At 48.1% G+C, this 22,877-nt stretch overlaps 24 non-coding genes and 23 pseudogenes across 24 annotated transcripts; all 47 read right to left on the bottom strand.

Moving 5' to 3' along the window:
- Positions 1-146: 146 nt before the first annotated feature.
- Positions 147-255, bottom strand: LOC147956041 (5S ribosomal RNA; annotated as a pseudogene).
- A 364-nt stretch (positions 256-619) lies between these two features.
- LOC147956040 (5S ribosomal RNA) lies at positions 620-738 on the bottom strand. Its single transcript, XR_015612836.1, has one exon. It is a non-coding gene; the product is annotated as a 5S ribosomal RNA (ribosomal RNA).
- A 364-nt stretch (positions 739-1,102) lies between these two features.
- On the bottom strand, positions 1,103-1,221 carry LOC147956039 (5S ribosomal RNA). Its single transcript, XR_015612835.1, has one exon. It is a non-coding gene; the product is annotated as a 5S ribosomal RNA (ribosomal RNA).
- Positions 1,222-1,585: 364 nt separating this feature from the next.
- Positions 1,586-1,704, bottom strand: LOC147956038 (5S ribosomal RNA). The gene has a single exon (XR_015612834.1). It is a non-coding gene; the product is annotated as a 5S ribosomal RNA (ribosomal RNA).
- Positions 1,705-2,068: 364 nt separating this feature from the next.
- LOC147956037 (5S ribosomal RNA) lies at positions 2,069-2,187 on the bottom strand. Its single transcript, XR_015612833.1, has one exon. It is a non-coding gene; the product is annotated as a 5S ribosomal RNA (ribosomal RNA).
- Positions 2,188-2,551: 364 nt separating this feature from the next.
- Positions 2,552-2,670, bottom strand: LOC147956036 (5S ribosomal RNA). Its single transcript, XR_015612832.1, has one exon. It is a non-coding gene; the product is annotated as a 5S ribosomal RNA (ribosomal RNA).
- Positions 2,671-3,034: 364 nt separating this feature from the next.
- On the bottom strand, positions 3,035-3,153 carry LOC147956035 (5S ribosomal RNA). Its single transcript, XR_015612830.1, has one exon. It is a non-coding gene; the product is annotated as a 5S ribosomal RNA (ribosomal RNA).
- Positions 3,154-3,517: 364 nt separating this feature from the next.
- LOC147956034 (5S ribosomal RNA) lies at positions 3,518-3,636 on the bottom strand. Its single transcript, XR_015612829.1, has one exon. It is a non-coding gene; the product is annotated as a 5S ribosomal RNA (ribosomal RNA).
- A 364-nt stretch (positions 3,637-4,000) lies between these two features.
- LOC147956033 (5S ribosomal RNA) lies at positions 4,001-4,119 on the bottom strand. Its single transcript, XR_015612828.1, has one exon. It is a non-coding gene; the product is annotated as a 5S ribosomal RNA (ribosomal RNA).
- Positions 4,120-4,483: 364 nt separating this feature from the next.
- LOC147956032 (5S ribosomal RNA) lies at positions 4,484-4,602 on the bottom strand. Its single transcript, XR_015612827.1, has one exon. It is a non-coding gene; the product is annotated as a 5S ribosomal RNA (ribosomal RNA).
- Positions 4,603-4,966: 364 nt separating this feature from the next.
- LOC147956031 (5S ribosomal RNA) lies at positions 4,967-5,075 on the bottom strand (annotated as a pseudogene).
- Positions 5,076-5,439: 364 nt separating this feature from the next.
- LOC147956030 (5S ribosomal RNA) lies at positions 5,440-5,548 on the bottom strand (annotated as a pseudogene).
- Positions 5,549-5,912: 364 nt separating this feature from the next.
- On the bottom strand, positions 5,913-6,021 carry LOC147956029 (5S ribosomal RNA; annotated as a pseudogene).
- A 364-nt stretch (positions 6,022-6,385) lies between these two features.
- Positions 6,386-6,504, bottom strand: LOC147956028 (5S ribosomal RNA). The gene has a single exon (XR_015612826.1). It is a non-coding gene; the product is annotated as a 5S ribosomal RNA (ribosomal RNA).
- A 364-nt stretch (positions 6,505-6,868) lies between these two features.
- LOC147956027 (5S ribosomal RNA) lies at positions 6,869-6,987 on the bottom strand. Its single transcript, XR_015612825.1, has one exon. It is a non-coding gene; the product is annotated as a 5S ribosomal RNA (ribosomal RNA).
- A 364-nt stretch (positions 6,988-7,351) lies between these two features.
- On the bottom strand, positions 7,352-7,460 carry LOC147956026 (5S ribosomal RNA; annotated as a pseudogene).
- A 364-nt stretch (positions 7,461-7,824) lies between these two features.
- On the bottom strand, positions 7,825-7,943 carry LOC147956025 (5S ribosomal RNA). The gene has a single exon (XR_015612824.1). It is a non-coding gene; the product is annotated as a 5S ribosomal RNA (ribosomal RNA).
- Positions 7,944-8,307: 364 nt separating this feature from the next.
- LOC147956024 (5S ribosomal RNA) lies at positions 8,308-8,426 on the bottom strand. The gene has a single exon (XR_015612823.1). It is a non-coding gene; the product is annotated as a 5S ribosomal RNA (ribosomal RNA).
- Positions 8,427-8,790: 364 nt separating this feature from the next.
- Positions 8,791-8,909, bottom strand: LOC147956023 (5S ribosomal RNA). Its single transcript, XR_015612822.1, has one exon. It is a non-coding gene; the product is annotated as a 5S ribosomal RNA (ribosomal RNA).
- A 364-nt stretch (positions 8,910-9,273) lies between these two features.
- On the bottom strand, positions 9,274-9,392 carry LOC147956022 (5S ribosomal RNA). The gene has a single exon (XR_015612821.1). It is a non-coding gene; the product is annotated as a 5S ribosomal RNA (ribosomal RNA).
- A 364-nt stretch (positions 9,393-9,756) lies between these two features.
- Positions 9,757-9,875, bottom strand: LOC147956021 (5S ribosomal RNA). Its single transcript, XR_015612819.1, has one exon. It is a non-coding gene; the product is annotated as a 5S ribosomal RNA (ribosomal RNA).
- A 364-nt stretch (positions 9,876-10,239) lies between these two features.
- Positions 10,240-10,358, bottom strand: LOC147956020 (5S ribosomal RNA). Its single transcript, XR_015612818.1, has one exon. It is a non-coding gene; the product is annotated as a 5S ribosomal RNA (ribosomal RNA).
- Positions 10,359-10,722: 364 nt separating this feature from the next.
- LOC147956019 (5S ribosomal RNA) lies at positions 10,723-10,841 on the bottom strand. The gene has a single exon (XR_015612817.1). It is a non-coding gene; the product is annotated as a 5S ribosomal RNA (ribosomal RNA).
- Positions 10,842-11,205: 364 nt separating this feature from the next.
- On the bottom strand, positions 11,206-11,324 carry LOC147956018 (5S ribosomal RNA). The gene has a single exon (XR_015612816.1). It is a non-coding gene; the product is annotated as a 5S ribosomal RNA (ribosomal RNA).
- Positions 11,325-11,688: 364 nt separating this feature from the next.
- Positions 11,689-11,807, bottom strand: LOC147956017 (5S ribosomal RNA). The gene has a single exon (XR_015612815.1). It is a non-coding gene; the product is annotated as a 5S ribosomal RNA (ribosomal RNA).
- Positions 11,808-12,171: 364 nt separating this feature from the next.
- On the bottom strand, positions 12,172-12,290 carry LOC147956016 (5S ribosomal RNA). The gene has a single exon (XR_015612814.1). It is a non-coding gene; the product is annotated as a 5S ribosomal RNA (ribosomal RNA).
- Positions 12,291-12,654: 364 nt separating this feature from the next.
- Positions 12,655-12,773, bottom strand: LOC147956015 (5S ribosomal RNA). Its single transcript, XR_015612813.1, has one exon. It is a non-coding gene; the product is annotated as a 5S ribosomal RNA (ribosomal RNA).
- A 364-nt stretch (positions 12,774-13,137) lies between these two features.
- Positions 13,138-13,256, bottom strand: LOC147956014 (5S ribosomal RNA). The gene has a single exon (XR_015612812.1). It is a non-coding gene; the product is annotated as a 5S ribosomal RNA (ribosomal RNA).
- Positions 13,257-13,620: 364 nt separating this feature from the next.
- LOC147956013 (5S ribosomal RNA) lies at positions 13,621-13,739 on the bottom strand. The gene has a single exon (XR_015612811.1). It is a non-coding gene; the product is annotated as a 5S ribosomal RNA (ribosomal RNA).
- A 364-nt stretch (positions 13,740-14,103) lies between these two features.
- LOC147956012 (5S ribosomal RNA) lies at positions 14,104-14,212 on the bottom strand (annotated as a pseudogene).
- Positions 14,213-14,576: 364 nt separating this feature from the next.
- On the bottom strand, positions 14,577-14,685 carry LOC147956011 (5S ribosomal RNA; annotated as a pseudogene).
- Positions 14,686-15,049: 364 nt separating this feature from the next.
- On the bottom strand, positions 15,050-15,158 carry LOC147956010 (5S ribosomal RNA; annotated as a pseudogene).
- Positions 15,159-15,522: 364 nt separating this feature from the next.
- LOC147956009 (5S ribosomal RNA) lies at positions 15,523-15,631 on the bottom strand (annotated as a pseudogene).
- Positions 15,632-15,995: 364 nt separating this feature from the next.
- LOC147956008 (5S ribosomal RNA) lies at positions 15,996-16,104 on the bottom strand (annotated as a pseudogene).
- A 364-nt stretch (positions 16,105-16,468) lies between these two features.
- On the bottom strand, positions 16,469-16,577 carry LOC147956007 (5S ribosomal RNA; annotated as a pseudogene).
- Positions 16,578-16,941: 364 nt separating this feature from the next.
- Positions 16,942-17,050, bottom strand: LOC147956006 (5S ribosomal RNA; annotated as a pseudogene).
- Positions 17,051-17,414: 364 nt separating this feature from the next.
- Positions 17,415-17,523, bottom strand: LOC147956005 (5S ribosomal RNA; annotated as a pseudogene).
- A 364-nt stretch (positions 17,524-17,887) lies between these two features.
- Positions 17,888-17,996, bottom strand: LOC147956004 (5S ribosomal RNA; annotated as a pseudogene).
- A 364-nt stretch (positions 17,997-18,360) lies between these two features.
- LOC147956003 (5S ribosomal RNA) lies at positions 18,361-18,469 on the bottom strand (annotated as a pseudogene).
- A 364-nt stretch (positions 18,470-18,833) lies between these two features.
- On the bottom strand, positions 18,834-18,942 carry LOC147956002 (5S ribosomal RNA; annotated as a pseudogene).
- Positions 18,943-19,306: 364 nt separating this feature from the next.
- LOC147956001 (5S ribosomal RNA) lies at positions 19,307-19,415 on the bottom strand (annotated as a pseudogene).
- Positions 19,416-19,779: 364 nt separating this feature from the next.
- LOC147956000 (5S ribosomal RNA) lies at positions 19,780-19,888 on the bottom strand (annotated as a pseudogene).
- A 364-nt stretch (positions 19,889-20,252) lies between these two features.
- On the bottom strand, positions 20,253-20,361 carry LOC147955999 (5S ribosomal RNA; annotated as a pseudogene).
- A 364-nt stretch (positions 20,362-20,725) lies between these two features.
- LOC147955998 (5S ribosomal RNA) lies at positions 20,726-20,834 on the bottom strand (annotated as a pseudogene).
- Positions 20,835-21,198: 364 nt separating this feature from the next.
- On the bottom strand, positions 21,199-21,307 carry LOC147955997 (5S ribosomal RNA; annotated as a pseudogene).
- A 364-nt stretch (positions 21,308-21,671) lies between these two features.
- Positions 21,672-21,780, bottom strand: LOC147955996 (5S ribosomal RNA; annotated as a pseudogene).
- A 364-nt stretch (positions 21,781-22,144) lies between these two features.
- Positions 22,145-22,254, bottom strand: LOC147955995 (5S ribosomal RNA; annotated as a pseudogene).
- Between the last annotated feature and the right edge of the window lie 623 nt (positions 22,255-22,877).

The following is a 22,877-nucleotide window of genomic DNA, read 5'->3' as shown; positions in this document are numbered from 1 at the left end:
TTTTCGCGCCCCAACTCTCCCTAGCCGCGTGACTAACGAGCTCCGAGCTAAAACATATCGCAAATGTCAAAAATATGATGGCAGGCTTAATATATATCACGCACGTGCGTTCTGTTCCTCACGTACGTACAAAAATAATTAAAAAGGGAATGCAACACGAGGACTTCACCCATCCTAGTACTACTCTCGCCCAAGCACGCTTAACTTCGGAGTTCTGATGGGATCCGGTGCTTTAGTGCTGGTATGATCGCATCCGACATGTTACCCCCGGCTTCATCCCTTATGCTTCCCACTCCCACGTCCGCTGCAAAGACGGCTATACATTCTTACTACCATTACAACCGTCGCCTACTAATGGATAATGCCCTATACTACTTACTCTCTCGCTCAACTACGAAGACGAGTTTACCACTATTTCCACCCCTCCCTCTATACCGCAGCAACACGTATTTTACACCCCTTTCACAACGCGCTTTTCGCGCCCCAACTCTCCCTAGCCGCGTGACTAACGAGCTCCGAGCTAAAACATATCGCAAATGTCAAAAATATGATGGCAGGCTTAATATATATCACGCACGTGCGTTCTGTTCCTCACGTACGTACAAAAATAATTAAAAAGGGAATGCAACACGAGGACTTCCCAGGAGGTCACCCATCCTAGTACTACTCTCGCCCAAGCACGCTTAACTTCGGAGTTCTGATGGGATCCGGTGCTTTAGTGCTGGTATGATCGCATCCGACATGTTACCCCCGGCTTCATCCCTTATGCTTCCCACTCCCACGTCCGCTGCAAAGACGGCTATACATTCTTACTACCATTACAACCGTCGCCTACTAATGGATAATGCCCTATACTACTTACTCTCTCGCTCAACTACGAAGACGAGTTTACCACTATTTCCACCCCTCCCTCTATACCGCAGCAACACGTATTTTACACCCCTTTCACAACGCGCTTTTCGCGCCCCAACTCTCCCTAGCCGCGTGACTAACGAGCTCCGAGCTAAAACATATCGCAAATGTCAAAAATATGATGGCAGGCTTAATATATATCACGCACGTGCGTTCTGTTCCTCACGTACGTACAAAAATAATTAAAAAGGGAATGCAACACGAGGACTTCCCAGGAGGTCACCCATCCTAGTACTACTCTCGCCCAAGCACGCTTAACTTCGGAGTTCTGATGGGATCCGGTGCTTTAGTGCTGGTATGATCGCATCCGACATGTTACCCCCGGCTTCATCCCTTATGCTTCCCACTCCCACGTCCGCTGCAAAGACGGCTATACATTCTTACTACCATTACAACCGTCGCCTACTAATGGATAATGCCCTATACTACTTACTCTCTCGCTCAACTACGAAGACGAGTTTACCACTATTTCCACCCCTCCCTCTATACCGCAGCAACACGTATTTTACACCCCTTTCACAACGCGCTTTTCGCGCCCCAACTCTCCCTAGCCGCGTGACTAACGAGCTCCGAGCTAAAACATATCGCAAATGTCAAAAATATGATGGCAGGCTTAATATATATCACGCACGTGCGTTCTGTTCCTCACGTACGTACAAAAATAATTAAAAAGGGAATGCAACACGAGGACTTCCCAGGAGGTCACCCATCCTAGTACTACTCTCGCCCAAGCACGCTTAACTTCGGAGTTCTGATGGGATCCGGTGCTTTAGTGCTGGTATGATCGCATCCGACATGTTACCCCCGGCTTCATCCCTTATGCTTCCCACTCCCACGTCCGCTGCAAAGACGGCTATACATTCTTACTACCATTACAACCGTCGCCTACTAATGGATAATGCCCTATACTACTTACTCTCTCGCTCAACTACGAAGACGAGTTTACCACTATTTCCACCCCTCCCTCTATACCGCAGCAACACGTATTTTACACCCCTTTCACAACGCGCTTTTCGCGCCCCAACTCTCCCTAGCCGCGTGACTAACGAGCTCCGAGCTAAAACATATCGCAAATGTCAAAAATATGATGGCAGGCTTAATATATATCACGCACGTGCGTTCTGTTCCTCACGTACGTACAAAAATAATTAAAAAGGGAATGCAACACGAGGACTTCCCAGGAGGTCACCCATCCTAGTACTACTCTCGCCCAAGCACGCTTAACTTCGGAGTTCTGATGGGATCCGGTGCTTTAGTGCTGGTATGATCGCATCCGACATGTTACCCCCGGCTTCATCCCTTATGCTTCCCACTCCCACGTCCGCTGCAAAGACGGCTATACATTCTTACTACCATTACAACCGTCGCCTACTAATGGATAATGCCCTATACTACTTACTCTCTCGCTCAACTACGAAGACGAGTTTACCACTATTTCCACCCCTCCCTCTATACCGCAGCAACACGTATTTTACACCCCTTTCACAACGCGCTTTTCGCGCCCCAACTCTCCCTAGCCGCGTGACTAACGAGCTCCGAGCTAAAACATATCGCAAATGTCAAAAATATGATGGCAGGCTTAATATATATCACGCACGTGCGTTCTGTTCCTCACGTACGTACAAAAATAATTAAAAAGGGAATGCAACACGAGGACTTCCCAGGAGGTCACCCATCCTAGTACTACTCTCGCCCAAGCACGCTTAACTTCGGAGTTCTGATGGGATCCGGTGCTTTAGTGCTGGTATGATCGCATCCGACATGTTACCCCCGGCTTCATCCCTTATGCTTCCCACTCCCACGTCCGCTGCAAAGACGGCTATACATTCTTACTACCATTACAACCGTCGCCTACTAATGGATAATGCCCTATACTACTTACTCTCTCGCTCAACTACGAAGACGAGTTTACCACTATTTCCACCCCTCCCTCTATACCGCAGCAACACGTATTTTACACCCCTTTCACAACGCGCTTTTCGCGCCCCAACTCTCCCTAGCCGCGTGACTAACGAGCTCCGAGCTAAAACATATCGCAAATGTCAAAAATATGATGGCAGGCTTAATATATATCACGCACGTGCGTTCTGTTCCTCACGTACGTACAAAAATAATTAAAAAGGGAATGCAACACGAGGACTTCCCAGGAGGTCACCCATCCTAGTACTACTCTCGCCCAAGCACGCTTAACTTCGGAGTTCTGATGGGATCCGGTGCTTTAGTGCTGGTATGATCGCATCCGACATGTTACCCCCGGCTTCATCCCTTATGCTTCCCACTCCCACGTCCGCTGCAAAGACGGCTATACATTCTTACTACCATTACAACCGTCGCCTACTAATGGATAATGCCCTATACTACTTACTCTCTCGCTCAACTACGAAGACGAGTTTACCACTATTTCCACCCCTCCCTCTATACCGCAGCAACACGTATTTTACACCCCTTTCACAACGCGCTTTTCGCGCCCCAACTCTCCCTAGCCGCGTGACTAACGAGCTCCGAGCTAAAACATATCGCAAATGTCAAAAATATGATGGCAGGCTTAATATATATCACGCACGTGCGTTCTGTTCCTCACGTACGTACAAAAATAATTAAAAAGGGAATGCAACACGAGGACTTCCCAGGAGGTCACCCATCCTAGTACTACTCTCGCCCAAGCACGCTTAACTTCGGAGTTCTGATGGGATCCGGTGCTTTAGTGCTGGTATGATCGCATCCGACATGTTACCCCCGGCTTCATCCCTTATGCTTCCCACTCCCACGTCCGCTGCAAAGACGGCTATACATTCTTACTACCATTACAACCGTCGCCTACTAATGGATAATGCCCTATACTACTTACTCTCTCGCTCAACTACGAAGACGAGTTTACCACTATTTCCACCCCTCCCTCTATACCGCAGCAACACGTATTTTACACCCCTTTCACAACGCGCTTTTCGCGCCCCAACTCTCCCTAGCCGCGTGACTAACGAGCTCCGAGCTAAAACATATCGCAAATGTCAAAAATATGATGGCAGGCTTAATATATATCACGCACGTGCGTTCTGTTCCTCACGTACGTACAAAAATAATTAAAAAGGGAATGCAACACGAGGACTTCCCAGGAGGTCACCCATCCTAGTACTACTCTCGCCCAAGCACGCTTAACTTCGGAGTTCTGATGGGATCCGGTGCTTTAGTGCTGGTATGATCGCATCCGACATGTTACCCCCGGCTTCATCCCTTATGCTTCCCACTCCCACGTCCGCTGCAAAGACGGCTATACATTCTTACTACCATTACAACCGTCGCCTACTAATGGATAATGCCCTATACTACTTACTCTCTCGCTCAACTACGAAGACGAGTTTACCACTATTTCCACCCCTCCCTCTATACCGCAGCAACACGTATTTTACACCCCTTTCACAACGCGCTTTTCGCGCCCCAACTCTCCCTAGCCGCGTGACTAACGAGCTCCGAGCTAAAACATATCGCAAATGTCAAAAATATGATGGCAGGCTTAATATATATCACGCACGTGCGTTCTGTTCCTCACGTACGTACAAAAATAATTAAAAAGGGAATGCAACACGAGGACTTCCCAGGAGGTCACCCATCCTAGTACTACTCTCGCCCAAGCACGCTTAACTTCGGAGTTCTGATGGGATCCGGTGCTTTAGTGCTGGTATGATCGCATCCGACATGTTACCCCCGGCTTCATCCCTTATGCTTCCCACTCCCACGTCCGCTGCAAAGACGGCTATACATTCTTACTACCATTACAACCGTCGCCTACTAATGGATAATGCCCTATACTACTTACTCTCTCGCTCAACTACGAAGACGAGTTTACCACTATTTCCACCCCTCCCTCTATACCGCAGCAACACGTATTTTACACCCCTTTCACAACGCGCTTTTCGCGCCCCAACTCTCCCTAGCCGCGTGACTAACGAGCTCCGAGCTAAAACATATCGCAAATGTCAAAAATATGATGACAGGCTTAATATATATCACGCACGTGCGTTCTGTTCCTCACGTACGTACAAAAATAATTAAAAAGGGAATGCAACACGAGGACTTCACCCATCCTAGTACTACTCTCGCCCAAGCACGCTTAACTTCGGAGTTCTGATGGGATCCGGTGCTTTAGTGCTGGTATGATCGCATCCGACATGTTACCCCCGGCTTCATCCCTTATGCTTCCCACTCCCACGTCCGCTGCAAAGACGGCTATACATTCTTACTACCATTACAACCGTCGCCTACTAATGGATAATGCCCTATACTACTTACTCTCTCGCTCAACTACGAAGACGAGTTTACCACTATTTCCACCCCTCCCTCTATACCGCAGCAACACGTATTTTACACCCCTTTCACAATGCGCTTTTCGCGCCCCAACTCTCCCTAGCCGCGTGACTAACGAGCTCCGAGCTAAAACATATCGCAAATGTCAAAAATATGATGACAGGCTTAATATATATCACGCACGTGCGTTCTGTTCCTCACGTACGTACAAAAATAATTAAAAAGGGAATGCAACACGAGGACTTCACCCATCCTAGTACTACTCTCGCCCAAGCACGCTTAACTTCGGAGTTCTGATGGGATCCGGTGCTTTAGTGCTGGTATGATCGCATCCGACATGTTACCCCCGGCTTCATCCCTTATGCTTCCCACTCCCACGTCCGCTGCAAAGACGGCTATACATTCTTACTACCATTACAACCGTCGCCTACTAATGGATAATGCCCTATACTACTTACTCTCTCGCTCAACTACGAAGACGAGTTTACCACTATTTCCACCCCTCCCTCTATACCGCAGCAACACGTATTTTACACCCCTTTCACAACGCGCTTTTCGCGCCCCAACTCTCCCTAGCCGCGTGACTAACGAGCTCCGAGCTAAAACATATCGCAAATGTCAAAAATATGATGGCAGGCTTAATATATATCACGCACGTGCGTTCTGTTCCTCACGTACGTACAAAAATAATTAAAAAGGGAATGCAACACGAGGACTTCACCCATCCTAGTACTACTCTCGCCCAAGCACGCTTAACTTCGGAGTTCTGATGGGATCCGGTGCTTTAGTGCTGGTATGATCGCATCCGACATGTTACCCCCGGCTTCATCCCTTATGCTTCCCACTCCCACGTCCGCTGCAAAGACGGCTATACATTCTTACTACCATTACAACCGTCGCCTACTAATGGATAATGCCCTATACTACTTACTCTCTCGCTCAACTACGAAGACGAGTTTACCACTATTTCCACCCCTCCCTCTATACCGCAGCAACACGTATTTTACACCCCTTTCACAACGCGCTTTTCGCGCCCCAACTCTCCCTAGCCGCGTGACTAACGAGCTCCGAGCTAAAACATATCGCAAATGTCAAAAATATGATGACAGGCTTAATATATATCACGCACGTGCGTTCTGTTCCTCACGTACGTACAAAAATAATTAAAAAGGGAATGCAACACGAGGACTTCCCAGGAGGTCACCCATCCTAGTACTACTCTCGCCCAAGCACGCTTAACTTCGGAGTTCTGATGGGATCCGGTGCTTTAGTGCTGGTATGATCGCATCCGACATGTTACCCCCGGCTTCATCCCTTATGCTTCCCACTCCCACGTCCGCTGCAAAGACGGCTATACATTCTTACTACCATTACAACCGTCGCCTACTAATGGATAATGCCCTATACTACTTACTCTCTCGCTCAACTACGAAGACGAGTTTACCACTATTTCCACCCCTCCCTCTATACCGCAGCAACACGTATTTTACACCCCTTTCACAACGCGCTTTTCGCGCCCCAACTCTCCCTAGCCGCGTGACTAACGAGCTCCGAGCTAAAACATATCGCAAATGTCAAAAATATGATGGCAGGCTTAATATATATCACGCACGTGCGTTCTGTTCCTCACGTACGTACAAAAATAATTAAAAAGGGAATGCAACACGAGGACTTCCCAGGAGGTCACCCATCCTAGTACTACTCTCGCCCAAGCACGCTTAACTTCGGAGTTCTGATGGGATCCGGTGCTTTAGTGCTGGTATGATCGCATCCGACATGTTACCCCCGGCTTCATCCCTTATGCTTCCCACTCCCACGTCCGCTGCAAAGACGGCTATACATTCTTACTACCATTACAACCGTCGCCTACTAATGGATAATGCCCTATACTACTTACTCTCTCGCTCAACTACGAAGACGAGTTTACCACTATTTCCACCCCTCCCTCTATACCGCAGCAACACGTATTTTACACCCCTTTCACAACGCGCTTTTCGCGCCCCAACTCTCCCTAGCCGCGTGACTAACGAGCTCCGAGCTAAAACATATCGCAAATGTCAAAAATATGATGGCAGGCTTAATATATATCACGCACGTGCGTTCTGTTCCTCACGTACGTACAAAAATAATTAAAAAGGGAATGCAACACGAGGACTTCACCCATCCTAGTACTACTCTCGCCCAAGCACGCTTAACTTCGGAGTTCTGATGGGATCCGGTGCTTTAGTGCTGGTATGATCGCATCCGACATGTTACCCCCGGCTTCATCCCTTATGCTTCCCACTCCCACGTCCGCTGCAAAGACGGCTATACATTCTTACTACCATTACAACCGTCGCCTACTAATGGATAATGCCCTATACTACTTACTCTCTCGCTCAACTACGAAGACGAGTTTACCACTATTTCCACCCCTCCCTCTATACCGCAGCAACACGTATTTTACACCCCTTTCACAACGCGCTTTTCGCGCCCCAACTCTCCCTAGCCGCGTGACTAACGAGCTCCGAGCTAAAACATATCGCAAATGTCAAAAATATGATGGCAGGCTTAATATATATCACGCACGTGCGTTCTGTTCCTCACGTACGTACAAAAATAATTAAAAAGGGAATGCAACACGAGGACTTCCCAGGAGGTCACCCATCCTAGTACTACTCTCGCCCAAGCACGCTTAACTTCGGAGTTCTGATGGGATCCGGTGCTTTAGTGCTGGTATGATCGCATCCGACATGTTACCCCCGGCTTCATCCCTTATGCTTCCCACTCCCACGTCCGCTGCAAAGACGGCTATACATTCTTACTACCATTACAACCGTCGCCTACTAATGGATAATGCCCTATACTACTTACTCTCTCGCTCAACTACGAAGACGAGTTTACCACTATTTCCACCCCTCCCTCTATACCGCAGCAACACGTATTTTACACCCCTTTCACAACGCGCTTTTCGCGCCCCAACTCTCCCTAGCCGCGTGACTAACGAGCTCCGAGCTAAAACATATCGCAAATGTCAAAAATATGATGGCAGGCTTAATATATATCACGCACGTGCGTTCTGTTCCTCACGTACGTACAAAAATAATTAAAAAGGGAATGCAACACGAGGACTTCCCAGGAGGTCACCCATCCTAGTACTACTCTCGCCCAAGCACGCTTAACTTCGGAGTTCTGATGGGATCCGGTGCTTTAGTGCTGGTATGATCGCATCCGACATGTTACCCCCGGCTTCATCCCTTATGCTTCCCACTCCCACGTCCGCTGCAAAGACGGCTATACATTCTTACTACCATTACAACCGTCGCCTACTAATGGATAATGCCCTATACTACTTACTCTCTCGCTCAACTACGAAGACGAGTTTACCACTATTTCCACCCCTCCCTCTATACCGCAGCAACACGTATTTTACACCCCTTTCACAACGCGCTTTTCGCGCCCCAACTCTCCCTAGCCGCGTGACTAACGAGCTCCGAGCTAAAACATATCGCAAATGTCAAAAATATGATGGCAGGCTTAATATATATCACGCACGTGCGTTCTGTTCCTCACGTACGTACAAAAATAATTAAAAAGGGAATGCAACACGAGGACTTCCCAGGAGGTCACCCATCCTAGTACTACTCTCGCCCAAGCACGCTTAACTTCGGAGTTCTGATGGGATCCGGTGCTTTAGTGCTGGTATGATCGCATCCGACATGTTACCCCCGGCTTCATCCCTTATGCTTCCCACTCCCACGTCCGCTGCAAAGACGGCTATACATTCTTACTACCATTACAACCGTCGCCTACTAATGGATAATGCCCTATACTACTTACTCTCTCGCTCAACTACGAAGACGAGTTTACCACTATTTCCACCCCTCCCTCTATACCGCAGCAACACGTATTTTACACCCCTTTCACAACGCGCTTTTCGCGCCCCAACTCTCCCTAGCCGCGTGACTAACGAGCTCCGAGCTAAAACATATCGCAAATGTCAAAAATATGATGGCAGGCTTAATATATATCACGCACGTGCGTTCTGTTCCTCACGTACGTACAAAAATAATTAAAAAGGGAATGCAACACGAGGACTTCCCAGGAGGTCACCCATCCTAGTACTACTCTCGCCCAAGCACGCTTAACTTCGGAGTTCTGATGGGATCCGGTGCTTTAGTGCTGGTATGATCGCATCCGACATGTTACCCCCGGCTTCATCCCTTATGCTTCCCACTCCCACGTCCGCTGCAAAGACGGCTATACATTCTTACTACCATTACAACCGTCGCCTACTAATGGATAATGCCCTATACTACTTACTCTCTCGCTCAACTACGAAGACGAGTTTACCACTATTTCCACCCCTCCCTCTATACCGCAGCAACACGTATTTTACACCCCTTTCACAACGCGCTTTTCGCGCCCCAACTCTCCCTAGCCGCGTGACTAACGAGCTCCGAGCTAAAACATATCGCAAATGTCAAAAATATGATGGCAGGCTTAATATATATCACGCACGTGCGTTCTGTTCCTCACGTACGTACAAAAATAATTAAAAAGGGAATGCAACACGAGGACTTCCCAGGAGGTCACCCATCCTAGTACTACTCTCGCCCAAGCACGCTTAACTTCGGAGTTCTGATGGGATCCGGTGCTTTAGTGCTGGTATGATCGCATCCGACATGTTACCCCCGGCTTCATCCCTTATGCTTCCCACTCCCACGTCCGCTGCAAAGACGGCTATACATTCTTACTACCATTACAACCGTCGCCTACTAATGGATAATGCCCTATACTACTTACTCTCTCGCTCAACTACGAAGACGAGTTTACCACTATTTCCACCCCTCCCTCTATACCGCAGCAACACGTATTTTACACCCCTTTCACAACGCGCTTTTCGCGCCCCAACTCTCCCTAGCCGCGTGACTAACGAGCTCCGAGCTAAAACATATCGCAAATGTCAAAAATATGATGGCAGGCTTAATATATATCACGCACGTGCGTTCTGTTCCTCACGTACGTACAAAAATAATTAAAAAGGGAATGCAACACGAGGACTTCCCAGGAGGTCACCCATCCTAGTACTACTCTCGCCCAAGCACGCTTAACTTCGGAGTTCTGATGGGATCCGGTGCTTTAGTGCTGGTATGATCGCATCCGACATGTTACCCCCGGCTTCATCCCTTATGCTTCCCACTCCCACGTCCGCTGCAAAGACGGCTATACATTCTTACTACCATTACAACCGTCGCCTACTAATGGATAATGCCCTATACTACTTACTCTCTCGCTCAACTACGAAGACGAGTTTACCACTATTTCCACCCCTCCCTCTATACCGCAGCAACACGTATTTTACACCCCTTTCACAACGCGCTTTTCGCGCCCCAACTCTCCCTAGCCGCGTGACTAACGAGCTCCGAGCTAAAACATATCGCAAATGTCAAAAATATGATGGCAGGCTTAATATATATCACGCACGTGCGTTCTGTTCCTCACGTACGTACAAAAATAATTAAAAAGGGAATGCAACACGAGGACTTCCCAGGAGGTCACCCATCCTAGTACTACTCTCGCCCAAGCACGCTTAACTTCGGAGTTCTGATGGGATCCGGTGCTTTAGTGCTGGTATGATCGCATCCGACATGTTACCCCCGGCTTCATCCCTTATGCTTCCCACTCCCACGTCCGCTGCAAAGACGGCTATACATTCTTACTACCATTACAACCGTCGCCTACTAATGGATAATGCCCTATACTACTTACTCTCTCGCTCAACTACGAAGACGAGTTTACCACTATTTCCACCCCTCCCTCTATACCGCAGCAACACGTATTTTACACCCCTTTCACAACGCGCTTTTCGCGCCCCAACTCTCCCTAGCCGCGTGACTAACGAGCTCCGAGCTAAAACATATCGCAAATGTCAAAAATATGATGGCAGGCTTAATATATATCACGCACGTGCGTTCTGTTCCTCACGTACGTACAAAAATAATTAAAAAGGGAATGCAACACGAGGACTTCCCAGGAGGTCACCCATCCTAGTACTACTCTCGCCCAAGCACGCTTAACTTCGGAGTTCTGATGGGATCCGGTGCTTTAGTGCTGGTATGATCGCATCCGACATGTTACCCCCGGCTTCATCCCTTATGCTTCCCACTCCCACGTCCGCTGCAAAGACGGCTATACATTCTTACTACCATTACAACCGTCGCCTACTAATGGATAATGCCCTATACTACTTACTCTCTCGCTCAACTACGAAGACGAGTTTACCACTATTTCCACCCCTCCCTCTATACCGCAGCAACACGTATTTTACACCCCTTTCACAACGCGCTTTTCGCGCCCCAACTCTCCCTAGCCGCGTGACTAACGAGCTCCGAGCTAAAACATATCGCAAATGTCAAAAATATGATGGCAGGCTTAATATATATCACGCACGTGCGTTCTGTTCCTCACGTACGTACAAAAATAATTAAAAAGGGAATGCAACACGAGGACTTCCCAGGAGGTCACCCATCCTAGTACTACTCTCGCCCAAGCACGCTTAACTTCGGAGTTCTGATGGGATCCGGTGCTTTAGTGCTGGTATGATCGCATCCGACATGTTACCCCCGGCTTCATCCCTTATGCTTCCCACTCCCACGTCCGCTGCAAAGACGGCTATACATTCTTACTACCATTACAACCGTCGCCTACTAATGGATAATGCCCTATACTACTTACTCTCTCGCTCAACTACGAAGACGAGTTTACCACTATTTCCACCCCTCCCTCTATACCGCAGCAACACGTATTTTACACCCCTTTCACAACGCGCTTTTCGCGCCCCAACTCTCCCTAGCCGCGTGACTAACGAGCTCCGAGCTAAAACATATCGCAAATGTCAAAAATATGATGGCAGGCTTAATATATATCACGCACGTGCGTTCTGTTCCTCACGTACGTACAAAAATAATTAAAAAGGGAATGCAACACGAGGACTTCCCAGGAGGTCACCCATCCTAGTACTACTCTCGCCCAAGCACGCTTAACTTCGGAGTTCTGATGGGATCCGGTGCTTTAGTGCTGGTATGATCGCATCCGACATGTTACCCCCGGCTTCATCCCTTATGCTTCCCACTCCCACGTCCGCTGCAAAGACGGCTATACATTCTTACTACCATTACAACCGTCGCCTACTAATGGATAATGCCCTATACTACTTACTCTCTCGCTCAACTACGAAGACGAGTTTACCACTATTTCCACCCCTCCCTCTATACCGCAGCAACACGTATTTTACACCCCTTTCACAACGCGCTTTTCGCGCCCCAACTCTCCCTAGCCGCGTGACTAACGAGCTCCGAGCTAAAACATATCGCAAATGTCAAAAATATGATGGCAGGCTTAATATATATCACGCACGTGCGTTCTGTTCCTCACGTACGTACAAAAATAATTAAAAAGGGAATGCAACACGAGGACTTCCCAGGAGGTCACCCATCCTAGTACTACTCTCGCCCAAGCACGCTTAACTTCGGAGTTCTGATGGGATCCGGTGCTTTAGTGCTGGTATGATCGCATCCGACATGTTACCCCCGGCTTCATCCCTTATGCTTCCCACTCCCACGTCCGCTGCAAAGACGGCTATACATTCTTACTACCATTACAACCGTCGCCTACTAATGGATAATGCCCTATACTACTTACTCTCTCGCTCAACTACGAAGACGAGTTTACCACTATTTCCACCCCTCCCTCTATACCGCAGCAACACGTATTTTACACCCCTTTCACAACGCGCTTTTCGCGCCCCAACTCTCCCTAGCCGCGTGACTAACGAGCTCCGAGCTAAAACATATCGCAAATGTCAAAAATATGATGGCAGGCTTAATATATATCACGCACGTGCGTTCTGTTCCTCACGTACGTACAAAAATAATTAAAAAGGGAATGCAACACGAGGACTTCCCAGGAGGTCACCCATCCTAGTACTACTCTCGCCCAAGCACGCTTAACTTCGGAGTTCTGATGGGATCCGGTGCTTTAGTGCTGGTATGATCGCATCCGACATGTTACCCCCGGCTTCATCCCTTATGCTTCCCACTCCCACGTCCGCTGCAAAGACGGCTATACATTCTTACTACCATTACAACCGTCGCCTACTAATGGATAATGCCCTATACTACTTACTCTCTCGCTCAACTACGAAGACGAGTTTACCACTATTTCCACCCCTCCCTCTATACCGCAGCAACACGTATTTTACACCCCTTTCACAACGCGCTTTTCGCGCCCCAACTCTCCCTAGCCGCGTGACTAACGAGCTCCGAGCTAAAACATATCGCAAATGTCAAAAATATGATGGCAGGCTTAATATATATCACGCACGTGCGTTCTGTTCCTCACGTACGTACAAAAATAATTAAAAAGGGAATGCAACACGAGGACTTCCCAGGAGGTCACCCATCCTAGTACTACTCTCGCCCAAGCACGCTTAACTTCGGAGTTCTGATGGGATCCGGTGCTTTAGTGCTGGTATGATCGCATCCGACATGTTACCCCCGGCTTCATCCCTTATGCTTCCCACTCCCACGTCCGCTGCAAAGACGGCTATACATTCTTACTACCATTACAACCGTCGCCTACTAATGGATAATGCCCTATACTACTTACTCTCTCGCTCAACTACGAAGACGAGTTTACCACTATTTCCACCCCTCCCTCTATACCGCAGCAACACGTATTTTACACCCCTTTCACAACGCGCTTTTCGCGCCCCAACTCTCCCTAGCCGCGTGACTAACGAGCTCCGAGCTAAAACATATCGCAAATGTCAAAAATATGATGACAGGCTTAATATATATCACGCACGTGCGTTCTGTTCCTCACGTACGTACAAAAATAATTAAAAAGGGAATGCAACACGAGGACTTCACCCATCCTAGTACTACTCTCGCCCAAGCACGCTTAACTTCGGAGTTCTGATGGGATCCGGTGCTTTAGTGCTGGTATGATCGCATCCGACATGTTACCCCCGGCTTCATCCCTTATGCTTCCCACTCCCACGTCCGCTGCAAAGACGGCTATACATTCTTACTACCATTACAACCGTCGCCTACTAATGGATAATGCCCTATACTACTTACTCTCTCGCTCAACTACGAAGACGAGTTTACCACTATTTCCACCCCTCCCTCTATACCGCAGCAACACGTATTTTACACCCCTTTCACAACGCGCTTTTCGCGCCCCAACTCTCCCTAGCCGCGTGACTAACGAGCTCCGAGCTAAAACATATCGCAAATGTCAAAAATATGATGACAGGCTTAATATATATCACGCACGTGCGTTCTGTTCCTCACGTACGTACAAAAATAATTAAAAAGGGAATGCAACACGAGGACTTCACCCATCCTAGTACTACTCTCGCCCAAGCACGCTTAACTTCGGAGTTCTGATGGGATCCGGTGCTTTAGTGCTGGTATGATCGCATCCGACATGTTACCCCCGGCTTCATCCCTTATGCTTCCCACTCCCACGTCCGCTGCAAAGACGGCTATACATTCTTACTACCATTACAACCGTCGCCTACTAATGGATAATGCCCTATACTACTTACTCTCTCGCTCAACTACGAAGACGAGTTTACCACTATTTCCACCCCTCCCTCTATACCGCAGCAACACGTATTTTACACCCCTTTCACAACGCGCTTTTCGCGCCCCAACTCTCCCTAGCCGCGTGACTAACGAGCTCCGAGCTAAAACATATCGCAAATGTCAAAAATATGATGACAGGCTTAATATATATCACGCACGTGCGTTCTGTTCCTCACGTACGTACAAAAATAATTAAAAAGGGAATGCAACACGAGGACTTCACCCATCCTAGTACTACTCTCGCCCAAGCACGCTTAACTTCGGAGTTCTGATGGGATCCGGTGCTTTAGTGCTGGTATGATCGCATCCGACATGTTACCCCCGGCTTCATCCCTTATGCTTCCCACTCCCACGTCCGCTGCAAAGACGGCTATACATTCTTACTACCATTACAACCGTCGCCTACTAATGGATAATGCCCTATACTACTTACTCTCTCGCTCAACTACGAAGACGAGTTTACCACTATTTCCACCCCTCCCTCTATACCGCAGCAACACGTATTTTACACCCCTTTCACAACGCGCTTTTCGCGCCCCAACTCTCCCTAGCCGCGTGACTAACGAGCTCCGAGCTAAAACATATCGCAAATGTCAAAAATATGATGACAGGCTTAATATATATCACGCACGTGCGTTCTGTTCCTCACGTACGTACAAAAATAATTAAAAAGGGAATGCAACACGAGGACTTCACCCATCCTAGTACTACTCTCGCCCAAGCACGCTTAACTTCGGAGTTCTGATGGGATCCGGTGCTTTAGTGCTGGTATGATCGCATCCGACATGTTACCCCCGGCTTCATCCCTTATGCTTCCCACTCCCACGTCCGCTGCAAAGACGGCTATACATTCTTACTACCATTACAACCGTCGCCTACTAATGGATAATGCCCTATACTACTTACTCTCTCGCTCAACTACGAAGACGAGTTTACCACTATTTCCACCCCTCCCTCTATACCGCAGCAACACGTATTTTACACCCCTTTCACAACGCGCTTTTCGCGCCCCAACTCTCCCTAGCCGCGTGACTAACGAGCTCCGAGCTAAAACATATCGCAAATGTCAAAAATATGATGACAGGCTTAATATATATCACGCACGTGCGTTCTGTTCCTCACGTACGTACAAAAATAATTAAAAAGGGAATGCAACACGAGGACTTCACCCATCCTAGTACTACTCTCGCCCAAGCACGCTTAACTTCGGAGTTCTGATGGGATCCGGTGCTTTAGTGCTGGTATGATCGCATCCGACATGTTACCCCCGGCTTCATCCCTTATGCTTCCCACTCCCACGTCCGCTGCAAAGACGGCTATACATTCTTACTACCATTACAACCGTCGCCTACTAATGGATAATGCCCTATACTACTTACTCTCTCGCTCAACTACGAAGACGAGTTTACCACTATTTCCACCCCTCCCTCTATACCGCAGCAACACGTATTTTACACCCCTTTCACAACGCGCTTTTCGCGCCCCAACTCTCCCTAGCCGCGTGACTAACGAGCTCCGAGCTAAAACATATCGCAAATGTCAAAAATATGATGACAGGCTTAATATATATCACGCACGTGCGTTCTGTTCCTCACGTACGTACAAAAATAATTAAAAAGGGAATGCAACACGAGGACTTCACCCATCCTAGTACTACTCTCGCCCAAGCACGCTTAACTTCGGAGTTCTGATGGGATCCGGTGCTTTAGTGCTGGTATGATCGCATCCGACATGTTACCCCCGGCTTCATCCCTTATGCTTCCCACTCCCACGTCCGCTGCAAAGACGGCTATACATTCTTACTACCATTACAACCGTCGCCTACTAATGGATAATGCCCTATACTACTTACTCTCTCGCTCAACTACGAAGACGAGTTTACCACTATTTCCACCCCTCCCTCTATACCGCAGCAACACGTATTTTACACCCCTTTCACAACGCGCTTTTCGCGCCCCAACTCTCCCTAGCCGCGTGACTAACGAGCTCCGAGCTAAAACATATCGCAAATGTCAAAAATATGATGACAGGCTTAATATATATCACGCACGTGCGTTCTGTTCCTCACGTACGTACAAAAATAATTAAAAAGGGAATGCAACACGAGGACTTCACCCATCCTAGTACTACTCTCGCCCAAGCACGCTTAACTTCGGAGTTCTGATGGGATCCGGTGCTTTAGTGCTGGTATGATCGCATCCGACATGTTACCCCCGGCTTCATCCCTTATGCTTCCCACTCCCACGTCCGCTGCAAAGACGGCTATACATTCTTACTACCATTACAACCGTCGCCTACTAATGGATAATGCCCTATACTACTTACTCTCTCGCTCAACTACGAAGACGAGTTTACCACTATTTCCACCCCTCCCTCTATACCGCAGCAACACGTATTTTACACCCCTTTCACAACGCGCTTTTCGCGCCCCAACTCTCCCTAGCCGCGTGACTAACGAGCTCCGAGCTAAAACATATCGCAAATGTCAAAAATATGATGACAGGCTTAATATATATCACGCACGTGCGTTCTGTTCCTCACGTACGTACAAAAATAATTAAAAAGGGAATGCAACACGAGGACTTCACCCATCCTAGTACTACTCTCGCCCAAGCACGCTTAACTTCGGAGTTCTGATGGGATCCGGTGCTTTAGTGCTGGTATGATCGCATCCGACATGTTACCCCCGGCTTCATCCCTTATGCTTCCCACTCCCACGTCCGCTGCAAAGACGGCTATACATTCTTACTACCATTACAACCGTCGCCTACTAATGGATAATGCCCTATACTACTTACTCTCTCGCTCAACTACGAAGACGAGTTTACCACTATTTCCACCCCTCCCTCTATACCGCAGCAACACGTATTTTACACCCCTTTCACAACGCGCTTTTCGCGCCCCAACTCTCCCTAGCCGCGTGACTAACGAGCTCCGAGCTAAAACATATCGCAAATGTCAAAAATATGATGACAGGCTTAATATATATCACGCACGTGCGTTCTGTTCCTCACGTACGTACAAAAATAATTAAAAAGGGAATGCAACACGAGGACTTCACCCATCCTAGTACTACTCTCGCCCAAGCACGCTTAACTTCGGAGTTCTGATGGGATCCGGTGCTTTAGTGCTGGTATGATCGCATCCGACATGTTACCCCCGGCTTCATCCCTTATGCTTCCCACTCCCACGTCCGCTGCAAAGACGGCTATACATTCTTACTACCATTACAACCGTCGCCTACTAATGGATAATGCCCTATACTACTTACTCTCTCGCTCAACTACGAAGACGAGTTTACCACTATTTCCACCCCTCCCTCTATACCGCAGCAACACGTATTTTACACCCCTTTCACAACGCGCTTTTCGCGCCCCAACTCTCCCTAGCCGCGTGACTAACGAGCTCCGAGCTAAAACATATCGCAAATGTCAAAAATATGATGACAGGCTTAATATATATCACGCACGTGCGTTCTGTTCCTCACGTACGTACAAAAATAATTAAAAAGGGAATGCAACACGAGGACTTCACCCATCCTAGTACTACTCTCGCCCAAGCACGCTTAACTTCGGAGTTCTGATGGGATCCGGTGCTTTAGTGCTGGTATGATCGCATCCGACATGTTACCCCCGGCTTCATCCCTTATGCTTCCCACTCCCACGTCCGCTGCAAAGACGGCTATACATTCTTACTACCATTACAACCGTCGCCTACTAATGGATAATGCCCTATACTACTTACTCTCTCGCTCAACTACGAAGACGAGTTTACCACTATTTCCACCCCTCCCTCTATACCGCAGCAACACGTATTTTACACCCCTTTCACAACGCGCTTTTCGCGCCCCAACTCTCCCTAGCCGCGTGACTAACGAGCTCCGAGCTAAAACATATCGCAAATGTCAAAAATATGATGACAGGCTTAATATATATCACGCACGTGCGTTCTGTTCCTCACGTACGTACAAAAATAATTAAAAAGGGAATGCAACACGAGGACTTCACCCATCCTAGTACTACTCTCGCCCAAGCACGCTTAACTTCGGAGTTCTGATGGGATCCGGTGCTTTAGTGCTGGTATGATCGCATCCGACATGTTACCCCCGGCTTCATCCCTTATGCTTCCCACTCCCACGTCCGCTGCAAAGACGGCTATACATTCTTACTACCATTACAACCGTCGCCTACTAATGGATAATGCCCTATACTACTTACTCTCTCGCTCAACTACGAAGACGAGTTTACCACTATTTCCACCCCTCCCTCTATACCGCAGCAACACGTATTTTACACCCCTTTCACAACGCGCTTTTCGCGCCCCAACTCTCCCTAGCCGCGTGACTAACGAGCTCCGAGCTAAAACATATCGCAAATGTCAAAAATATGATGACAGGCTTAATATATATCACGCACGTGCGTTCTGTTCCTCACGTACGTACAAAAATAATTAAAAAGGGAATGCAACACGAGGACTTCACCCATCCTAGTACTACTCTCGCCCAAGCACGCTTAACTTCGGAGTTCTGATGGGATCCGGTGCTTTAGTGCTGGTATGATCGCATCCGACATGTTACCCCCGGCTTCATCCCTTATGCTTCCCACTCCCACGTCCGCTGCAAAGACGGCTATACATTCTTACTACCATTACAACCGTCGCCTACTAATGGATAATGCCCTATACTACTTACTCTCTCGCTCAACTACGAAGACGAGTTTACCACTATTTCCACCCCTCCCTCTATACCGCAGCAACACGTATTTTACACCCCTTTCACAACGCGCTTTTCGCGCCCCAACTCTCCCTAGCCGCGTGACTAACGAGCTCCGAGCTAAAACATATCGCAAATGTCAAAAATATGATGACAGGCTTAATATATATCACGCACGTGCGTTCTGTTCCTCACGTACGTACAAAAATAATTAAAAAGGGAATGCAACACGAGGACTTCACCCATCCTAGTACTACTCTCGCCCAAGCACGCTTAACTTCGGAGTTCTGATGGGATCCGGTGCTTTAGTGCTGGTATGATCGCATCCGACATGTTACCCCCGGCTTCATCCCTTATGCTTCCCACTCCCACGTCCGCTGCAAAGACGGCTATACATTCTTACTACCATTACAACCGTCGCCTACTAATGGATAATGCCCTATACTACTTACTCTCTCGCTCAACTACGAAGACGAGTTTACCACTATTTCCACCCCTCCCTCTATACCGCAGCAACACGTATTTTACACCCCTTTCACAACGCGCTTTTCGCGCCCCAACTCTCCCTAGCCGCGTGACTAACGAGCTCCGAGCTAAAACATATCGCAAATGTCAAAAATATGATGACAGGCTTAATATATATCACGCACGTGCGTTCTGTTCCTCACGTACGTACAAAAATAATTAAAAAGGGAATGCAACACGAGGACTTCACCCATCCTAGTACTACTCTCGCCCAAGCACGCTTAACTTCGGAGTTCTGATGGGATCCGGTGCTTTAGTGCTGGTATGATCGCATCCGACATGTTACCCCCGGCTTCATCCCTTATGCTTCCCACTCCCACGTCCGCTGCAAAGACGGCTATACATTCTTACTACCATTACAACCGTCGCCTACTAATGGATAATGCCCTATACTACTTACTCTCTCGCTCAACTACGAAGACGAGTTTACCACTATTTCCACCCCTCCCTCTATACCGCAGCAACACGTATTTTACACCCCTTTCACAACGCGCTTTTCGCGCCCCAACTCTCCCTAGCCGCGTGACTAACGAGCTCCGAGCTAAAACATATCGCAAATGTCAAAAATATGATGACAGGCTTAATATATATCACGCACGTGCGTTCTGTTCCTCACGTACGTACAAAAATAATTAAAAAGGGAATGCAACACGAGGACTTCACCCATCCTAGTACTACTCTCGCCCAAGCACGCTTAACTTCGGAGTTCTGATGGGATCCGGTGCTTTAGTGCTGGTATGATCGCATCCGACATGTTACCCCCGGCTTCATCCCTTATGCTTCCCACTCCCACGTCCGCTGCAAAGACGGCTATACATTCTTACTACCATTACAACCGTCGCCTACTAATGGATAATGCCCTATACTACTTACTCTCTCGCTCAACTACGAAGACGAGTTTACCACTATTTCCACCCCTCCCTCTATACCGCAGCAACACGTATTTTACACCCCTTTCACAACGCGCTTTTCGCGCCCCAACTCTCCCTAGCCGCGTGACTAACGAGCTCCGAGCTAAAACATATCGCAAATGTCAAAAATATGATGACAGGCTTAATATATATCACGCACGTGCGTTCTGTTCCTCACGTACGTACAAAAATAATTAAAAAGGGAATGCAACACGAGGACTTCACCCATCCTAGTACTACTCTCGCCCAAGCACGCTTAACTTCGGAGTTCTGATGGGATCCGGTGCTTTAGTGCTGGTATGATCGCATCCGACATGTTACCCCCGGCTTCATCCCTTATGCTTCCCACTCCCACGTCCGCTGCAAAGACGGCTATACATTCTTACTACCATTACAACCGTCGCCTACTAATGGATAATGCCCTATACTACTTACTCTCTCGCTCAACTACGAAGACGAGTTTACCACTATTTCCACCCCTCCCTCTATACCGCAGCAACACGTATTTTACACCCCTTTCACAACGCGCTTTTCGCGCCCCAACTCTCCCTAGCCGCGTGACTAACGAGCTCCGAGCTAAAACATATCGCAAATGTCAAAAATATGATGACAGGCTTAATATATATCACGCACGTGCGTTCTGTTCCTCACGTACGTACAAAAATAATTAAAAAGGGAATGCAACACGAGGACTTCACCCATCCTAGTACTACTCTCGCCCAAGCACGCTTAACTTCGGAGTTCTGATGGGATCCGGTGCTTTAGTGCTGGTATGATCGCATCCGACATGTTACCCCCGGCTTCATCCCTTATGCTTCCCACTCCCACGTCCGCTGCAAAGACGGCTATACATTCTTACTACCATTACAACCGTCGCCTACTAATGGATAATGCCCTATACTACTTACTCTCTCGCTCAACTACGAAGACGAGTTTACCACTATTTCCACCCCTCCCTCTATACCGCAGCAACACGTATTTTACACCCCTTTCACAACGCGCTTTTCGCGCCCCAACTCTCCCTAGCCGCGTGACTAACGAGCTCCGAGCTAAAACATATCGCAAATGTCAAAAATATGATGACAGGCTTAATATATATCACGCACGTGCGTTCTGTTCCTCACGTACGTACAAAAATAATTAAAAAGGGAATGCAACACGAGGACTTCACCCATCCTAGTACTTACTCTCGCCCAAGCACGCTTAACTTCGGAGTTCTGATGGGATCCGGTGCTTTAGTGCTGGTATGATCGCATCCGACATGTTACCCCCGGCTTCATCCCTTATGCTTCCCACTCCCACGTCCGCTGCAAAGACGCTATACATTCTTACTACCATTACAACCGTCGCCTACTAATGGATAATGCCCCTATACTACTTACTCTCTCGCTCAACTACGAAGACGAGTTTACCACTATTTCCACCCCTCCCTCTATACCGCAGCAACACGTATTTTACACCCCTTTCACAACGCGCTTTTCGCGCCCCAACTCTCCTAGCCGCGTGACTAACGAGCTCCGAGCTAAAACATATCGCAAATGTCAAAAATATGATGACAGGCTTAATATATATCACGCACGTGCGTTCTGTTCCTCACGTACGTACAAAAATATTAAAAAGGGAATGCAACACGAGGACTTCACCCATCCTAGTACTACTCTCGCCCAGCACGCTTACTTCGGAGTTCTGATGGGATCCGTGCTTAGTGCTGTATGATCGCATCCGACATGTTACCCCCGGCTTCATCCCTTATGCTTCCCACTCCCACGGTCCGCTGCAAAGACGGCTATACATTCTTACTACCATTACAACCGTCGCCTACTAATGGATAAAGCCCTATACTACTTACCTCTCTTCGCTCAACTACGAAGACGAGTTTAC

The sequence above is a fragment of the Triticum urartu genome, unplaced genomic scaffold (assembly GCF_056163025.1).
Source record: "Triticum urartu cultivar PI428250 unplaced genomic scaffold, HENAU_Tu73 scaffold1, whole genome shotgun sequence".
Taxonomy (NCBI): domain Eukaryota; kingdom Viridiplantae; phylum Streptophyta; class Magnoliopsida; order Poales; family Poaceae; genus Triticum; species Triticum urartu.
This window is presented reverse-complemented; position numbering and strand designations above follow the sequence as displayed.